Raw genomic sequence first — 12,374 nt, 5'->3', positions numbered from 1 at the left:
TTTCTCATTGCCTCCTGGGTGCCAGCTGCTAGAGATCTCCACAAAGATCTTCCACTGGGGGGCAACCCTTCCAGAAAGGAGTTGGGGAGAGAGAACCCTCACTGTGGGGACTGCTGATAAAAAACCAGTCACTGAGCAGTGGTTTGTAGTTCTCCTTAAAGAGGTCCTTCACATCCCTTGTAAGTTGGATTCCTAGGTATTTTATTCTCTTTGAAGCAATTATGAATGGGAGTTCACTCATGATTTGGCTCTCTGTTTGTCTGTTATTGGTGTATAAGAATGCTTGTGATTTTTGTACATTGATTTTGTATCCTGAGACTTTGCTGAAGTTGCTTATCAGCTTAAGGAGATTTTGGGCTGAGACGATGGGGTTTTCTAGATATACAATCATGTCATCTGCAAACAGGGACAATTTGACTTCCTCTTTTCCTAATTGAATACCCTTTATTTCCTTCTCCTGCCTGATTGCCCTGGCCAGAACTTCCAACACTATGTTGAATAGGAGTAGTGAGAGAGGGCATCCCTGTCTTGTGCCAGTTTTCAAAGGGAATGCTTCCAGTTTTTGTCCATTCAGTATGATATTGGCTGTGGGTTTGTCATAGATAGCTCTTATTGAGATACATCCCAGTGATACCTAATTTATTGAGAGATTTTAGCATGAAGCGTTCTTGAATTTTGTCAAAGGCCTTTTCCGCATCTATTGAGATAATCATGTGGTTTTTGTTTTTGGTTCTGTTTATATGCTGGATTACATTTATTGATTTGCGTATGTTGAACCAGCCTTGCATCCCAGGGATGAAGCCCACTTGATCATGGTGGATAAGCTTTTTGATGTGCTGCTGGATTCGGTTTGCTATTTTGTTGAGGATTTTTGCATCAATGTTCATCAAGGATATCGGTCTAAAATTCTCTTTTTTGGTTGTGTCTCTGCCAGGCTTTGGTATCAGGATGATGCTGGCCTCATAAAATGAGTTAGGGAGGATTCCCTCTTTTTCTATTGATCAGAATAGTTTCAGAAGGAATGGTACCAGTTCCTCCTTGTACCTCTGGTAGAATTCGGCTGTGAATCCATCTGGTCCTGGACTTTTTTTGGTTGGTAAGCTATTGATTATTGCCTCAATTTCAGAGCCTGTTATTGGTCTACTCAGAGATTCAACTTCTTCCTGGTTTAGTCTTGGGAGGATGTATGTGTCGAGGAATTTATCCATTTCTTCTAGATTTTCTAGTTTATTTGTGTAGATGTGTTTATAGTATTCTCTGATGGTAGTTTGTACTTCTGTGGGATCAGTGGTGATGTCCCCTTTATCATTTTTTATTGCATCTATTTGAGTCTTCTCTCTTTTCTTCTTTATTAGTCTTGCTAGCAGTCTATCAATTTGGTTGATCTTTTCAAAAAACCAGTTCCTGGATTCATTAATTTTTTGAAGGGTTTTTTGTGTCTCTATTTCCTTCAGTTCTGCTCTGATTTTAGGTATTTCTTGCCTTCTGCTAGGTTTTGAATGTGTTTGCTCTTGCTTTTCTAGTTCTTTTAATTGTGATGTTAGGGTGTCAATTTTAGATCTTTCCTGCTTTCTCTTGTGGGCATTTAGTGCTATAAATTTCCCCGTACACACTGCTTTGAATGTGTCCCAGAGATTCTGGTATGTTGTGTCTTTGTTCTCGTTGGTTTCAAAGAACATCTTTATTTCTGCCTTCATTTTGTTATGTACCCAGTAGTCATTCAGGAGCAGGTTGCTCAGTTTCCATGTAGTTGAGCGGTTTTGAGTGAGTTTCTTAATCCTGAGTTCTAGTTTGATTGCACTGTGGTCTGAGAGACAGTTTGTTATAATTTCTGTTCTTTTACATTTGCTGAGGAGTGCTTTAAATAAAAGAGAATGGAAGAACATTCCATGCTCATGGGTAGGAAGAATCAATATCGTGAAAATGGCCATACTGCCCAAGGTAATTTATAGATTCAATGCCATCCCCATCAAGCTACCTGCCATCCCCATCAAGCTATTCTGTGAATAAAGCTGTGACTTTCTTCACGGAATTGGAAAAAACTACTTTAAAGTTCATATGGAACCAAAAAAGAGCCCGCATTGCCAAGTCAATCCTAAGCCAAAAGAACAAAGCTGGAGGCATCACGCTACCTGACTTCAAACTATACTACAAGGCTACAGTAACCAAAACAGCATGGTACTGGTACCAAAACAGAGATATAGACCAATGGAACAGAACAGAGCCCTCAGAAACAATGCCGCATATCTACAACTACCTGATCTTTGACAAACCTGACAAAAACAAGAAATGGAGACAGGATTCCCTATTTAATAAACGGTGCTGGGAAAACTGGCTAGTCATATGTAGAAAGCTGAAACTGGATCTCTTCCTTACACCTTATACAAAAATTAATTCAAGATGGATTAAAGACTTACATGTTAGACCTAAAACCATAAAATCCCTAAAAGAAAACCTAGGCAATACCATTCAGGACATAGGCATGGGCAAGGACTTCATGTCTAAAACACCAAAAACGATGGCAACAAAAGCCAAAATTGACAAATGGGATCTAATTAAACTAAAGAGCTTCTGCACAGCAAAAGAAACTACTATCAGAGTGAACAGGCAACCTACAGAATGGGAGAAAATTTTTGCAACCTACTTATCTGACAAAGAGATAATATCTAGAATCCACAATGAACTCAAACAAATTTACAAGAAAAAAACAAACAACCTCACCAAAAAGTGGGCAAAGGATATGAAGAGACACTTCTCAAAAGAAGACATTTATGCAGCCAGAAAACACATGAAAAAATGCTCATCATCACTGGCCATCAGAGAAATGCAAACCAAAACCACAGTGAGATACTATCTCACACCAGTTAGAATGGCCATCATTAAAAAGTCAGGAAACAACAGGTGCTGGAGAGGATGTGGAGAAATAGGAACACTTTTATACTGTTGGTGGGACTGTAAACTAGTTCAACCATTGTGGAAGTCAGTGTGGCGATTCCTCAGGGATCTCGAACTAGAAATACCATTTGACCCAGCCATCCCATTACTGAGTATATACCCAAAGGATTATAAATCATGCTGCTATAAAGACACATGCACATGTATGTTTATTGCGGCACTATTCACAATAGCAAAGACTTGGAACCAACTCAAATGTCCAACAATGATAGACTGGATTAAGAAAATGTGGCACATATACACCATGGAATACTATGCAGCCATAAAAAATGATGAGTTCATGTCCTTTGTAGGGACATGGATGAAACTGGAAACCATCATTCTCAGTAAACTATCGCAAGGACAAAAAACCAAACACCGCGTGTTCTCAGTCATAGGTGGGAACTGAACAATGAGAACACATGGACACAGGAAAGGGAACATCACACTCCGGGGAATGTTGTGGGGTGGGGGGACGGGGGGGGATAGCATTAGGAGATATACCTAACGCTAAATGACGAGTTAACGGGTGCAGCACACCAATATGGCACATGTATACATACGTAACAAACCTGCACGTTGTCCACATGTACCCTAAAACTTAAAGTATAATAAAAATACAATTAAAAAAAAAAACAGTCACACAGCTGCTCTATTCTCACACAAATCTACCCCTTGTATGGATGGAACTGACATTTCCCTGGAGGTGTCCAGACAGCTGATGAAACAGAGAGCCTATTAAAGCTGTCGGTCCTTAAGGCTGCCCAGCCCCTGGCGAAGATAGAGCTTGTAAGGAGGCTCATGCCTCTGGCCCTTTTAATTGTTTCGTGATTGGCAGAGTTGATGTTGATGCAGGCTGAAGGTAAAACACATTTTTTTTTTAGTCAAAATACTGTCATTCAAAAGGTCCCTGCCAGAGATTTTAGAACTTTTTGAGTCCTCTGCTGGCCCCAGTGTGGAAAAAAATTACTCTTAAATATTAGTGGGAGATTAAGTTAGTATCAGGTTCATTCATGTTGATACTGCAATACATATAAAATATAAAAAGCACATGGAATTTAACCAGGTAATTTTACTTCTAAACACTTAGCTTTAGGAAACAACTACAATAGTGTCCAAAGATGTATGTACAAGCATGTTCATTATACTATATTAATAAATGTAAGAAACAACAAAAATCTCCATTTATTATGAATCTTATGGTAAATACATACAAAGAACACTGCGTGGATTTTAGTTTTTAAAGGACACTGATCCAGGAGGATGAAACAGAGAAAGATGGCAGAATAGATGCCTCCACCAATCATCCTCCCCACAGGAACACCAAATTGAACAACTATGTACACCAAAAAAGCACCTTAATAAAAACCAAAAATCAGGCGAGTGATCACAGTACCTGCTTTTAACTTCATATCACTGAAAGAGGCACTGAAGAGGATGGGAAAGACAGTCTTGAATTGCCAACACCACTCCCTCCCCTAACCCCTGGCAGTGGCTACATGGTATGGAGAAAAAAATCTGTGCACTCGGTGGGAGGGAGAGTGCAGTGATTGTGGGACTTTGCATTGAAACTCAGTGCTTCTCTATCACAGCAGGAAGCAACACTGGGCAGAGTTCAGCTGGTGCCCATGGAGGGAGCATTTAGACCAGTCACAGCCAGAGGGGAATCACCCCTCCCAATGATTGGAACCTGAGTTCTGGCAAGCCTGGACACTGCAGGCTAAAGTGCTCTGGGTCCTAAATAAACTTGAAATGGTGTCTAAACCACAATGACTGCAATTCCTGGGCAAGTCCTGGTGCTGTGCTGGGCTTGCAGCCAGTGGACTTGGGGGGCATGTGACCCAGTGAGGTACCAGCTGGGGTGATCAGCTTGCACCATGCCTCCCCCAACCCCAGGCAGCACAGCTCACAGCTCTGGGAGAGACCCTTTCCCTTTGTTTGAGGAGAGGAGAGGGAAGAGTATAGAGGACTTTGTCTTACATGTTGGATACTAGCTCAGCCACAATAGGATAGGGTACCAGGGAGAGTCCTGAGGCACCCAATCCAGGCCCTAACTCCAAGATGACATTTCTAGACACAATCTGGGCCACAAGGGAGTCTGCTGCTTTGACAGGTAGGAGCTAGTCCCAGAAGAATTCATCACTTACTGACTAAAGAGCCCGTGGCAGTACTTGCCATGGGCCTTGGGTGAAACTCAAGAGACATGCTGGCTTCAGGTGTGACCCAGCACATTCCCAGCTGTGGTGGCTATGGGGTTGGAGTCCTTCTGCTTGAGAAAAGGAGAAAGAAGAGTAGGGGGACTTTGTCTTGCAGCTTAGGTACGAGCTTGGCCACAGTGGGGTAGAGCATTAAGTGGGATCTTGGGGTCCCCAGTTCTAGGGCTTGCCTCTTGGATGGCATTTCTGTGCCTGCCCTGGGTCAGAGGGGAGCCTGCTGCTCTGCAGAGAGAGTCCCAGGCCTGGCAGCAGTCACCACAAGATGACTTAGGAGCCCTTGGGCCTTGAATGAACATTGGCAGTAGCCTGCCTGACTACCATGGACCTAGGGCAGTGGTGGCCATAGAGAGACTCCTCTGCTTATGAAAAGAATATTTGTTTTGTGGCTTGGGTGCCACATCAGCTGCAGTAGAATAGAATACCAAGTAAATTCCTAAGATTTCTGACTCTAGGCCCTGGCTCCCAGACAGCATCTCTGAACCTGCTGAGGACTTGGGGCAAGTTGTTGCTCTGAAAAGAAGGATGCCATCCTGGCTGGCTTTACCACCTGCTGGTTGTAGAGCCCTAGGGTCTTGAGCAAACATGGGCAGTAGCCAGGCAGTGGCTACTGTGGGCCTTGGGTGAGCTCCAATACTATGCTGGCTTTAGTTCTGACTGAGCACAGTCCCATTGCTGGTGGCCACAGGGGTGCTTGTGTCACTTCATCCCAACTCCAGACAGCTCAGTAGAGAGAGAGACTCCATTTGTTTGGGTAGAAGTAGGGAAAGAGACTAAGAGTCTCTGCCTGGTAATCCATTTCATTCTTCTGGATCTTGTCAAAGACCACCAAGGCAGTACCTCTATGAGTCTGCAAGAGCCATAGCCTTAATGGGCCTGGGGTATCTCCTAATGCAGATACGGATGCAGTGACCAAAAACTTAGATCACAATAGGCACTTGCCTTCGAGCATCTAGAAAGCCTTCCCAAGAAGGACAGACACAAACAAGACCAGACTGTGAAGACTACAATCAATACCTAACTCTTCAATACTCAGACACAAACAAACATCCACAAGCATCAAGACCATCCAGGAAAACATGACCTCAGCAAATGAACTAAGTAAGGCACAAGGAATCAATCATGGAGAGACAGAGATACGTGACTTTCAGACAGAGAATCCAAAATAGCTGTTTTGAGGAAATACAATGAAATTCAAGATAACACAGAGAAGGAATTCAGAATCCTATTGATAAATTTAGCAAAGAGATTGAAATAATTTAAAAGAATCAAGAAATTCTGTAGTTGAAAAATTCAATTGACATACTGAAGAATGCATCAGAGTCTCTTAACAACAGAATTGATCAAGCAAAATAAAGAATTAGTGAGCTTAAAGACAGGCTATTTGAAAATACAAAGAGAGGAGACAAAAGCAAAAAGAATGAAGCATGCCTACAAAATCTTGAAAATAGCTTCAAAAGGGAAAATCCAAGAGTTATTGGCCTTAAAGAAGAGGTAGACAGACAGGGATAGAAAGTGTATTCAAAGGGATAATAAAAAAGAACTTCCCAAACCTAGAGAAAGATATCAATATTCAAGCAGAAGAAGGTTACAGAACACCAAGCATATTTAACACAAATAAGACTACCTCAAGGAATTTAATAATCAAATTCCCAAAGGTCAAGGATAAAGAAAGGATCCTAAAAGCAGCAAAAGAAAAGAAACAACATACAATGGACTTCCAGTATATCTGGCAGCAAACTTCTCCATAAAAATATTATAGGCCAGGAGACAGTGTATTTAAAATGCTGAAGGAAAAAAAACTTTTATTCCAGAATAGTATATCGAGCAAAAATATCCTTCAAACATGAAAGAGAAATACTTTCCCAGACAAGAAAAAAAGCTGAGAAATTTAAACATGAAACCTGTCCTATAAGAAACGCTAAAGGGAGTTCTTCAGTCTGAAAGAACATTAATGAGCAATAAAAAGTCATGTGAAAATACAAAACTCACTGGCAATAGTGAATACATAGAAAAACACAGAATATTACAACACTATAACTGTGACAGATAAACTACTCATATCTAGAGTAGAAAGGCTAAAATATGAACTGATCAAAAATAATAATTACAATAAGTTTTCAAGACAGGCAGTACAATAAGATAAAAATAGAAACAACAAAAAATTAAAAAGCAGGGAACAATGTTAAAGTGTAGAGTTTTATTAGTTTTCTCTTTGCTTCTTTGTTTATACAATCAGTGTTGACATCAGTTTAAAATAATGAGATACTATATTATTTGAAAGCCTCGTGGTAACCTCAAATCAAAGAACATACAACAGGTACACAAAAAATAAAAAGCAAAAAATTAAAATGTACCACCAGAGAAAATCACCTTCATTAAAATGAAGACATTAGTAAGAAAAGAAGAGAAGACCACGAAACAACCCAAAAACAAATAAAATGGCAGGAGTAAGTCCTTACTTATCAATAATAACATTGAATGTAAATGGACTAAACTCTCCAATCAAAAAAACATAGAGTGGCTGATGGATTAAAAAATAAAAACAAAAACAAGACCAAATGATCTGTTGCCTACATGAAACACACTTCACCTATAAAGACACACATAGACTGAAAATAAAGGGATGGAAAAAGATATTCCATGCAAATGGAAACAAAAAAAGGGCAGAATATATTGATGCAAAAAACATATTTCAAGACAAAAACTATAAAAAGAGACAAAGATGTTCATTATATAATTATACATGGATACATTCAGCAAGAGGCTATAACTACTGTAAATGTACCTCACACTGGACCACTGAGCTATACAAAGAAAATATTATTAAAGAGAGAGATAGATCCCAATACAATAATAGCTAGAGACTTCAACATCCCAGTTTCAGCACTGAACAGATCATCCAGACAAAAAAAAAAATCAACGAACATTGGACTTAATCTGCACTATAGACCAAATGGACATAATAGATATTTATAGAACATTTCATCCAGTGGCTTCAGAATATACATTCTTCTCCTCAACACATAGACAATTCTCAAGGATAGACCTTATGTTATACTACAAAGCAAGTCTTTAAAAATTCAAAAAACTTGAAATAATATCAAAGTAACTTCTCTGACCACAATGGAATAAAACTATAAGTCAATAACAAGGGAATTTTTGGAAACTATACAAACACATGAAAATTAAACAATATGCTTCTAAATGACCAGTGGGTCAACGAAGAGATTAAGAAGGAAAGTGAAAATTTTCTTCAAACAAATAATGAAAACACAACATACTAAAGCCTATGGAATATAGTAAAAGCAGTACTAAGAGGAAAGCATATACCTTTAAGCCTAAATCAAAAAAGTAGAAAAACTTCAAATAGACAACCTAACCATGCATGTTAAAGAATTAGACAAGCAAGAGTAAACCAAACCCAAAATTAGAAGAAAAGAAATAATTAAGATAAGAGCAGAAATTAATGAACTTGAAATGAGGAAAACAAAAAAATCAACAAAATGAAAAGCTGGCTTTTCAAAAAGATAAACAAAATCAGCAAACCTTTAGCCAGATTAACTGAAAAAAGAGAAGACCAAATAAATAAAATTAGATATGAAAAAGGAAATACTACAACTGGCACTGCAAAAATTCAAAGGATTATTAGAGGCTACTATGAGCAAATATACACCAATAAATTGGAAAGCTTAGAAGGAATGGATAAATTCCTAGACACATACAACCTACCAAGATTAAACTTGAAAGAAATCCAAAACCTGAAAATGTCTGAACAGATTGGTAAAAGTAATGAGATCAAAGCTGTACTAAAAAGTCTCCTAGCAAAACAAATTCCAGGACATGATGGTTTCACTGCTGAATTTTACCAAACATTTAAAGAAGAACTAATACCAATCTTACTCAAACTATTTCAAAAGATAAAGGACGAAGGAACACTTCCAAACTCTTTCTATGAGGCCAGTAATACCCTGAACCAAAACCAGACAAAGACACATAAAAAAAGAAGAAAAAGAGAGAGAGAGAGAAAGAAAGAAAGAGAAAGAAAGAAAGAAAGAAAGAAAGAAAGAAAGAAAGAAAGAAAGAAAGAAAGAGAAAGAAAGGAAGGAAGGAAAGAGAATGAACAAACTACAGGCCAGTATCACTGATGAATATTGATGCAAAAATCCTCAACAAAATACTAGCAAACTGACTTCAACAACACATTAAAAAGATTATTCATCATGACCAAGTGGGATTTATCCCAGGAATATAAGGATGGCTTCACGCACTTAAATCAATCAATGTGTTACATCATATCAACAAAATAAAAGACAAAAATCATATAATAATTTCAATTGATGCTGAAAAAGCATTTGATAAAATTCAACATTCCTTCATGATAAAAACACTTTAAAAAACTGAGTATAGAAGGAAAATACCTTGACACAATAAAAGCCATATATGACAGACCCACAGCTAGTATCATACCGAATGGGGGAAAAACAGAATGCCTTTCCTCTAAGATCTGGAACACAACAAGGGTGCCTACTATCACCATTGTTATTCAACAATAATTGAATAGAAGTACTATTGAAGAGGTACTAGAATAGGTACTATAAGTCCTAACTAGAGTAATCAGACAAGAGAAATAAATAAAGGGCATTCAAGTTGGAGAGGAAGAAGTGAAATTATCCTTGTTTGCAGATGATACGATCTTGTATTTGGAAAAAACCTAAAGACACCACCAAAAAAACGATTAGAACTGAAAAACAAATTCAGTAAAGTTTTAGGATACAGTATCAACATACAAACATCAGTGGCATTTCTATATGCCAACAGTAAACAGTCTGAAAAAGAAATCAAGAAAGTAATCTGATTTATAATAGCTACAAATAAAATACCTAGGACTTATACACGGGCTGCAGGAGCCAGGGCTTCCTGATCCCCAGCCTGGGAGCAGAGAGGGATGCTCAAGCTCAGGCCAACCATGCCCTGCCCTGGAGTGACTTCACCCACCAGAGTCGGCTGCCACTTTTCCAGAAAGTTCAAGAATAACTCATCCCTTACTTAGCATATAATTAGGCATAGGCAATAATATAGCTTGCCAGCAGTCCACAATTGCCACTCTGCCTATGGGATAGCCCTGCTCTATGAAGCAGCCATTTCACTGTACATTGTTGCTCACATAAATGAGCTGTCTTTCACTGTTGGCTCACTCTTGAATTCTTTCAACTGAAGCCAAGAACCCTCCCAAGCTGAGCCCCAATTTGAGGTTTCACCTGTATCAGGTTGATGAGGAGACTTCCACTCCAGTTTTCTTTCCGAGGCCCAGAGCTGATCATGTCACTCTCTTTAGTTTTTCAGTGATTCCCTGGTACCAGGAGAAGTAGCCTTCAAAGTCTTCCCATGGTATTGTTGCAAAACTGGTTATGCACCACGTAAGGATGCTTCAGTCAATGGTGGACTGCATATGTGATGGTGGTCTGTTGTGCTAAACCCCTATATACTCCAGTGGAGATGGTACCAGGTTCAAGAGGCCTAAGAGACCCAGAGCCAGCAAATGAGACATGCGGTTTTTTAAAATGGAGAAATATTATCTTAACACAGAAGAATCCTTGTTTTTAAAGGTCAGGAATCTGAATTCTGACATTGCATGGGACAGAGGGAATGGCAAATGCACTCAAGTGATAACTGTATGTTGACTACATTGAGTTATTTTCTCCACATTGCCTAAATATCAGATACTGAATGTATTGAGCTTGATAGATGCTTTGTTTTTAAGGGTAAGTCACAATTAAATAGAAACTGTTTAATAATTTATCTTAGGTGAAAATGATCCTGGTATACAAGAAGTCCTGTGATGCCTAGCTTTGTATCATTATTTATATGGACAATGAAGAATTATAATTCTGGTTTATAACCAACTATTTTTATGTCAAAACAAAACAAAAAGAAATGAGTCAAGAGAAGACATGGAGGAAACTTAAATGCATATTGCTAAGTAAAAGAAGGCCAACCTGAGAAGGCTACAGACCATGATTCCAACTATATGGAATTCAGGAAAGAGGAAAACCATGGAGATGGTAAAGAGAGCAGTGGCTGCCAGAGGGATGAATAAGTGGAGCATAGAGGATTTTTAGGGCAGTGAAACTAGTGTATATGATACGACAATGGTGGATACATGTCATTATACATTTGTCCAAACCCATAGACTGTACAACACCAAGAGTGAATCCTAATATGAACTGTAGACTTCGGGTGATAATGATGTCAACGTAGGCTCGTCAATTGTAACAAATGTACCACTCTAGTGAGGATGCTGATAGTAGAGGAGGTTATGCACATGTAAGGATATGGAATATATGAGAAATCTCTGTAACTTCTCTCAATTTTGCTGTGAACCTAAAATGGCTTTTTAAGTGTTAAATCAAGAAATTAAACATATTAACTTCTATAAACACATCACTACAAAGACTTGCATAATGCATCTGAGTTTGAAAACAGTTGAACATTTGTGAATGTCAATATGGAAACATCCTAGTAAAATACTGTTTTCCAATTTCAAAGAAGAACACTAATTTCCCTGTTAATCAAATGTTTTGACAACTATGAAAAATACTGACCCTTAATAAATGACCGTGCATGGCTCCTTAACTCTTAACACTTTTTTTTCTGTAGAGACAGGGCCTCACTATGTTTACCCAGGCTGGACTCAAACTTCCCACCTCAAGTGATCCTTCTGCCTCAGCCTCCCAAAGCGTTAAGATTATAAGTGTGAGCCACCATGCCCAGCCAGACTATAATACTTTAATTTCACAAGTTTTCTACCTCACACTGGGAAGCCAAACTAAATCAGCCACTGGAAATAGAAATACTTTTAAGGGCTGGGCGCAGTGGTTCACGCCTGTAATCCCAGCACTTTTGGGGGCTGAGGTGGGTGGATCATTTGAGGTCAGGAGTTCAAGACCAGATTGACCAAAAGGGTGAGACCCTGTCTCTACTAAAAATACAAAAATTAGCTAGGCATGGTGGTCTGCACCTGTAATCCCAGCTACTTGGGAGGCTGACGTAGGAGAATTGCTTGACCCAGAAGGCAGAGGTTGAAGTGAGATGAGATCGCACCACTGCACTCCAGCCTGGGCGACAGAGTGAAACTCTGTCTCAAAATAAATAAATAAATAAACAAACAAACAAATAAATAAATAAAAAGAAATACTTTCAGGGATATTTTGCCTTTGATTTTTA

This window comes from Symphalangus syndactylus, chromosome 2, assembly GCF_028878055.3.
Source record: "Symphalangus syndactylus isolate Jambi chromosome 2, NHGRI_mSymSyn1-v2.1_pri, whole genome shotgun sequence".
Taxonomy (NCBI): domain Eukaryota; kingdom Metazoa; phylum Chordata; class Mammalia; order Primates; family Hylobatidae; genus Symphalangus; species Symphalangus syndactylus.
Note: the sequence above shows the minus strand (reverse complement) of the source record.